Consider the following 8,835-nt stretch of genomic DNA (forward strand, 5'->3'; position numbering starts at 1 on the left):
ATCCAACAATGAGTGGGGTCTAAAATGAATTTTAAGAAAAAAAATTATTTGAAATAATATAGTTATATATAATAAAATAATAAGAAAAATAAACAAAATAAAATGTAAAAACTGAAATATAAAAATTTGAAATATTCATATTTCAAATTAAATACTAAAAATGTATTTATTTCTATTTTTGTCAACACACTAGACATTCATGTGAAACATTTTTGCATTATAAAATTAAAAACTTTTTTATTGATGGATTTAAAGTTTGAGGTTTAATTGTTTTATCGTTTAATCGAAGATCTATATGCAGGTTGCTAGGTATGGTTTTGATCATGGTGGGATTATACTCCTTTTTGTGGGGCAAAAACATTGAGACAATGCGCACAGTTCAACAACCAATTGTAGCAGTGGCAGGAATATCAAAAGTTATTGATTTGCCTGATGGAGCAGAATCAATGGCCACAGTAGTAACAAGTTCTTCACCTATGAATTTTGTAGTTCTAGAACTTGAAAAATCTGACAAAAACAGAAAACAAAAGGAGATTGTGTTGTAAAATGTATAGTTAGCTTTGGCCTTCATCGCAAAGTGGATAAAGTAGATTAAAAATGCTTGACATATAAATTACCTTGTTAAAATGCTTGAAATAAATAAAAATTTACGTGAGAAAGTCAAATTCTCTAATTTTTTATGTATATCTACGTGTTCGTAATTTGAAAATAATCCTACAGAGGTTTGTATCAATTCTACATGAAAGTATTCCTATACACATTTTTTATTCAATAGATTAGCTTGCTGACCTCAGTGCTGGAAAATGTCATCATAATTTAATACTCATGCATCAATTGTATTTGTTCAAAATTCCTTTCTATGTCAAAGAATGTAATGAAATTACAATAATCTAGTATATATGTAATCTAAAACTCATGCTTTCTAATATTATGTTTCACATAATTTTTTAATCTAAAAGTTATTTTAAAATTAGAATTCATAAGAGTTTTAAAAATAAAATAGAAGTTTTTATGATTCTTATTTTTTTTCAAATGAAAGAGACTGTTAGAAAGATAGTAAAGAGAGAATGATATAAGCTATTAGAAAGATGCTTGGTGAGAGACAAGAAAACAGCATGACAGAGTGAAAACGTGAAGAGAAAGAGAAAGAGGCAAAAGAAAGAAGACAATGGGGGACAAGTGTGGAGAGAAAAAATAGAAGTTTGATTTTTAAATGCTTTTTACCTAATTTTATTTTTTTTTAAAAACTGTTTCCTCATAAAAAAAAAAGCTACTTAGTTTTAAAAACCTTTTAGAATGTACTTGATTTATTTTTTTCTTTTTAAAAAGAAGAAAATTCAGACTAAACTAAGGCAAATTATCTTTGTTGACGTTGTATTCTCTTGTCAATTAATTTTTCTAATACTTTATAATATTATTAAATAAAAACATTTTTGCTAACATCAGTTTTAAAGATGATTTTCAACAATTAAAGATCTACTTTATTACATACATTTACGTAGTTTTAATATAATAAATCTTTTTTCCTAATAATGTTTTTCCCTAGTTGCTTAAAACTAACTCTAAAGACTTGAGTTAACAAACTATAAATATGAATATAAATAAATTAATATCTTAACACAAAATAATATTGTATTCTTTTAATCACTCTTTTGATTCTCGATGTTCTCATTGCAAAAGATTTGGGTTGTGAATGTAGAGGACACACAAAGAATTTCATTCCGAAGGTTTGGTTTTACCTCTTCGTTAACACATTGATGGGGTAAGCATTCTTTAATTTAGTTCCTCAAAATTGGATTAACCAAATATACAAGCATTCACCGATAATTGACTCGGTGTACTATTGATCTTAGGAAAATATATAATTCTAAGTGTCCTAAAATAAAAATATTTATAAAGAGAGAGAGAGGGAGAGTAAAACTTAACATTTTTCATAGATTCATGTGCTTCTAACTGTGATTCTTTTTTAAATTATTTGCTAACTTTTTTTAACTAGTATCCTTATAACATTTCTTAACAATAGTGTTATTTTTAAATATTACATAAAACCAACTTCTTGAAATGTGAATTTTTTTTATAGGATTGAAATGTGACTTGTGAGGCTATATTTGGCATGACTATATGTTGCACTATTTTTTAAATATGCAAAAGAAGTATGGGAAAGTAAGGTTGGTCTACCTTTAATTTTCAGGTCTTAGATTGCAACCAAACCATTGTACATTAAACTTGTGGTTTAGTTTGATTAGATTGAATGTTTTGGGAATACAAGTTGGTGCCACATTCAAATTTCAAAATATGGATACTACAAAAAAGAAAAAAAAAATTGGAGATTACTTTGGTTGCTATCACAGTACACGAAACTTATTGTTTGGTGTTGGATGAGAGAGAGAACTGGTGAGTGTTTTCAGGAAATATATTTTGTATCGTTTAACATTTCTCATTTGAACAAAAGATAAAGTTTAAAAATAGTACCACAATTCAATAGTTCGAGCAAAAAATGAAGTTTACTTATATTGCAAATTTGTTTATCAATTAAATGTCATGTTAAAAAAAAAAATTATTCTTAATTTTCAAGTAGTTTCTTCTAATTTAACAAATAAATTAGAATTTTATCTGCTTGTCTTAATTATTATAGTAAAATATTTCCACATACTTAAAAATCTATTGAAAATTAAACATTTTTTTCTTTGCTATGCACATGGAGCACACTATTTTGGAAATTTGCATCCAAAGGACCGCGGGATGTCTGCAAAAATGGCAAGACGCAAGTACCCTATGCATTCTAAATACATGTTATTAGTAAAAAAATGATTCTGAAGAGAAGTTCCAAGCAATGGTTCACATCATCTCAGATTATATTAGGCATGATACTAGTGCAAGTGTTTATTTCTGCATTGCAACTACTATCAAGGGTCATATTAGTTCATGGCTCCTTCATCTTTTCTCTCATTGCATATTGTCACATTGTTGCTGCCATTTGTGTTGCCCCATTTGCACTTTACTTTGAAAGGTGTGTTTTTCATTCTAGTTATTTGTTCCTTATGAAACTTGATTCACTCTTGCTCAAGGTTTTAAGAAATTATCTGCATGTGGCCGTGATTTTTGTCACATTGTCTAGATTTTTAAAGTGTATGCAATCATAATGTGACTATAATTGTGACCACATCGACTGTATTTGTTCATAATTTCTTTCAATGTCAAAAAATTTATTGAAAATACAATCTAATATATATGTAATTTAATACTCATGCATTAATTTTTTTTGTTCATAATTTCTTTCAATGTCATAGAATGTAATGAATCGAAATTACAATAATCTAGTATATATGTAATCTAACACTCATGTTTTCTAACATTATGTTTAAATAATTTTTTATCTAAAAGTTATTTTAAAAATAAAATAGAAGTTTTTATGATTTTTATTTTTTCAAATAAAAGAGATTATTAGAAAGAGAGCAAAGAGAGAAGGATATGAACTGTAGAAAGATTCAAGGGGGGAGATTGAGATTGTAAAACATGAAGAAGAAGAGAAAGAGAAAAAGAAAAAGAAGATAACAGGGGACAGAGTGTGTAGAGAAAGAAGAGATGTTGGATTTTTAAAAGCTATTTTTACCTCATATAAGTAAAAAAAAAAACTTTTTCTTCATAAAAAAATAAGCTGCATAGTTTCTAAAACGTTTTAGAAGGCATTTGATTCATTTTTTTTCTTTTTAAAAAGAATAAAATTCAAAATAAACTGAGCCAAATTATCTTTGTCCACACTTTATAATAATATTAAATAAAAACATTTTTGCTAACATAAGTTTTGAAGATGATTTTAAGCAATTAAAAATGTACTTTATTACGTATATTTATTTAGTTTTAATATAATAAATATTGTTTCCTAATAATGTTTTTCCCTACTTGCTTAAACTAACCCTAAAGACTCAAGTTAACAAACTACAACTATAAATATATAAATAAATTAATATCTTAACACATAAAAAAATATTGTTGTATTCTTTTAATCACTCTTTTGATGCTCGATGTTTTCGCTTGCAAATGATTTGGATTGTGAATGCACAGGCCGCACGAGGAATTTTACTTCGAAGGTTTGGTTTTGGCTCTTCGTTAACGCATTGATGGGGTACGATTTCTTTAATTTTGTTATTTAAAATTAGATTAACCAAATATACAAGCATTCATTGATAAATGACGTGGTGCACTTTTAATCTTATGAGAATATATAATACTAAGTGTCGTAAAATAAAAATATTTTATAAAGAGAGAGACAGAGAGTAAAATTTAACATTTTTCATAGATTCATGTACTTCTAAGTGTAATTTTTAATTTTTTTAAAATAAATTATTTGCTAACTTTTTTAAACTAGTATCCTTAAAACATTTCCTAACAATATCATTATTTTTAAATTCCACGTAAAATGAACTTCTTGAAATGTGATTTTTTTTAGCAGATTGAAATGTAACTTTTGAGACTATGTTCGGCATGACTATATATGTTGCAGTGTCTTGAAACTCGAATGAATTTCCTTTGTTGTCCCTTGAATAGAAACCATTAATAGAGAAATTATTTGACTATATTCCATTCTTTTCTAAGCTTATAAGTTAGTTGCACCATTTTTTAAATTTGCAAAAGAAGTGTGGGAGAGTAAGGTTGGTCTACCTCAAATTTTCATATCTTCGATTGCAACCAATCAATCGTACATCAAACTTGTGGTTTAGTGTTATTAGTTTGGCTATGGTTCAGCTACTTCAGCCGTAACATTGCACATGAAACCAAAATAAAATCGTTTTTTTATTTTTTTGTTGATGGTAAAATATGTAGGTGTAGCTCTTCATCAAAGAAACCAAAGAAATTAACTACTACTTCTATCTCATATTACACATTAAACATTTATCATTTAAAAATATTAATTATTTTTCAAAGCTCACAATTTCATGATCTATTTGCCTAACACTTGTGATTATCCCTTTCTTAGAATGCCTAAGATAAAAACTAAACCCTCTCCCCAAAACACCTTACAAATGAATATTGTCAGCAAGAGCAACTCCATATGAGTTAAGTACTTTCTCTTCATTTTACTTTCAACAATCAATTAGTGTTCTATACTAAATAAATAGTGTGAACTTCATGGAATTATGGTTTCAAAACAGATACAGCATAGGCATTATGGCATTGTTTACCTTGAAATGATTAAACCATATAACTTTTACAAGTGCTATAAAGTGGATATTTATAATAATTGATGGCTTGTTAATATGTTTTTCTAACAATGTGATGGCACCACATACAGGATGACTCTGACTCAAGGATTATTCTATTATGGTATGAGAGACACTTCTGCTACTTACTTTGTCAACTTTCTCAACATGGTTCCTATATGCACTTTCTTTACCTCTATCATATTCAGGTATCTAGAATTTATACCAGTTTATATGTATAAATCTGCCAAATCTTCCCTAGCATTATTGCATAACTAGAACTAGTTGATGAATCAATGCAGATCGGAGAAATTGAGGCTGCATACTTGGGCTGGTAAAGCTAAGTGTGGAGGGGCAATTTTGTGTATTGGGGGAGCATTAGCTACCGGTATTTACAAAGGGAAGGAATTTTATCTAGGCCATCATAGTCATCATGTTCAAACTGTTGTCACCGCACACGAAACTCACATGCTTCAGGGCACTTTCTTTTTTTATTTGCAGTTGCTTCTCATATAGAGCTTGGTTTATTGTTCAAGTATGTATCTTATTATTTCTTTAGTCTATTGTTTTATAACTTGCTTGAATTATTGTTGGTTCTTTGTATAAGTTCTGCTACTCTTAAACCTGCACAAGATAAAAAAAAAACAAACAAGAAAACACAGCAAACAAGCACAGCAGAGCAAGACCCAAAGATCTACGTGGTCCGGCAATGTGCCTACATCCACGGGAAAGTGCAGCTCCTCATCATCACATTAATCATGAACAATTACAAGTTCAATACAAGCAGTAACTAACTTTGATCTCTCTCGGTTTCTCTTTTGAAAACCTCTCTCAATCACCTAGCTCTCTTTCTCTATTAAGAACTCTTTGAATTTCTTGCAACTCCTCTGTTTTGCAGCCTCAAAAACTCTATCTCTGCATTACATGATCAAGAGTATATATATACACTCTAAAAGCTAGTCCTAGGAACAAAGACTATACTTTGGTGCCAAAACCAATCCAATTATAATAACTGAAACAGTTATGACAGCACCACTTTAAAGTCTTCTCACTTGTGTCAATTGTGATTTTGAGTCACACACCACAATTATCTATCATTTTCATTTATAAGAGCATCTTAACAGATAAACTTATATAATTCTAATTAACAAAATCATGATTAATTGTGTTAACTAATATCATGTCATACATCTAATAAGAGTATAAGACGGACCAATTAAGTTTTTTCAGTTTACTGTCATAACTCTCTTAATAATAATTTTTCTTCAGTTTTGCCACAAAAAAAAGGGTTTCGTGTGATCATTAATTTATTATCCTTCTCAAATGACTATTTCCAATTTAATAAACAGGTCCAGTTGCTTAAAGTATTTCAACTAAGGTTTACCGGAACAATGCTAGCATGTGTTTTGGCAGCAATTCAAGGTGGAATCATAGGTGTTTGCATAGATTAGAGTGGAATCTACAACTAGTCACTATAGTGTACTCGGTAAAAATATTTTCTTCAATACTCTAAATGCTTTCTAAGATATTTTCTTTTCAATTTAACATCAAATTGTGTAATTTTCATCAATACATTTATATCAATCAATGACATAGACCAAAAAAATCAATTAATACCACTCATTTTTTAATTATTATGTTATGAAAACAGAGTGGTTAGTCCTTGGTTCTGGGTCAAAAGATACTTCGGATTCATCCAAAAAGTCTCACATGCGAATACATAATTCATTGCTAAGAAATTATGATTTACAATAATAATTTCATTTGTTTACTTTTACAATAATTTGAAATGGATCAAATGAATCAAGATGTAGCTTAGTTTCTAGATTTCAAAGTCATCAACTCTGATTTGATTTGACATTGAACTTTGATTGAGGAACATGAACACTCTAAAGTGATTATTATAACAAGTGTTTTTTGTGTGTAGGGAGCACTGGCGACAACTGCTACATTCAATATACTATCTTGGACAATTACAATCAAAGGACCCAGTTATCCCCCAATGTTCAATCCTCTCGCTCTTATTTTTGTGACCTTTTCAAAAGCTATCGTACTTGGTGAACCATTAACTGTTGGAACGTATTAATATTTCCCATTCTAGACATTATGGCAATTTCAATGTTACATTTAGCTACCATCACAAAATCACTTGGTCAACTTCATTAGGAACTAAGATGGAACACCATTTAATCTTAAAATAGATTGGCTTTTCTCAACTTATATTATTCAATTTCTTGAATGTTTTCGTGTGTTGCATTATAATTGGAATTGGACTTTTATTTTGGTACTTTCTATAATAAAGATTTGCAAAGATTACATATGCTAAGGTGAAATTCTAATTTTGATTAAATTATAATACTAAAAGTTCCTAAGAAATCCCATCTTATTTTGTCCTTCTCAACCATCTAGCTTTGGTATTTCCTTATGATACACATAACAAAATTATTAATCTAAAATAACATCAATCCAACAATGAGAGCGGTCTTAAATGAATTTTAATAAAAAAAATTATTTGAAATAATATAGTTATATATAATAAAATAATAAGAAAAATAAACAAAATAAAATGTAAAAACTGAAATATAAAAATTTGAAATATTCATATTTCAAATTAAATACTAAAAATGTATTTATTTCTATTTTTGTCAACACATTGGACATTCACGTGAAACATTTTTGCATTATAAAAAATAAAAACATTTTTATTGATGGATTTAAAGTTTGAGGTTTAATTGTTTTATCCTTTAATCTAAGATCTATATGCAGGTTGTTAGGTATGGTTTTGATCATGGTGGGATTATACTCCTTTTTTGTGGGGCAAAAACATTGAGACAATGCGCACAGTTCAACAATCAATTGTAGCAGCGGCAAAAATATCAAAAGTTATTGATTTGCCTGTTGGAGCAGAATCAATGGCCACAGTAGTGACAAATTCTTCACCTATGAATTTAGTAGTTTTAGAACTTGGAAAGTCTGACAAAAGCAGAAAACAAGAGGAGACTGTGTTGTAAAATTGATAGTTAGCTTTGGCCTTCATCGCAAAGTGGATAAAGTAGATTAAAATGCTTGACATATAAATTACCCTGCTAAAATGCTTGAAATAAATAAAAATTTACATGAGAAAGTCAAATTTCCTAATTTTTTATGTATATCCTCGTGTTCGTAATTCGAAAATAATCCTAGAGAGGTTTGTATCAATTCACCTCTTTCTCAAAGAATTTTTAAATTGAATCAGGAACCTTCTACATGAAAGTATCCCTATACACTTTTTTATTCAATAGACTAGCTTGTTGACCTCTGTGCTGGAAAATGTCATCATAATTTAATACTCATGCATCAATTGTGTTTGTTCAAAATTTCTTTCTATGTCAAAGAATGTAATGAAATTACAATAATCTAGTATATATGTAATCTAAAAGTCATGCTTTATAATATTATGTTTCACATAATTTTTTAATCTAAAAGTTATTTTGAAATTAGAATCCATAAGAGTTTTAAAAATAAAATAGAAGCTTTTATGATTTTTATATTTTTTCAAATAAAAAGAGATTGTTAGAAAGATAGTAAAGAGAAAATGATAGGAGCTATTAGAAAGATTCTGGGTGAGACAAGAGAGCAGCAAGGGCTGAGTGAA

General features: G+C 28.5%; 1 pseudogene; it reads left to right on the top strand.

The window, feature by feature from the left end:
- The first annotated feature begins 2,807 nt into the window (after nucleotides 1–2,807).
- Nucleotides 2,808–8,212, top strand: LOC112997837 (WAT1-related protein At2g37450-like; annotated as a pseudogene).
- The last annotated feature ends 623 nt before the right edge of the window (nucleotides 8,213–8,835 follow it).

The sequence above is a fragment of the Glycine max genome, chromosome 9, assembly GCF_000004515.6.
Source record: "Glycine max cultivar Williams 82 chromosome 9, Glycine_max_v4.0, whole genome shotgun sequence".
Lineage (NCBI taxonomy): Eukaryota > Viridiplantae > Streptophyta > Magnoliopsida > Fabales > Fabaceae > Glycine > Glycine max.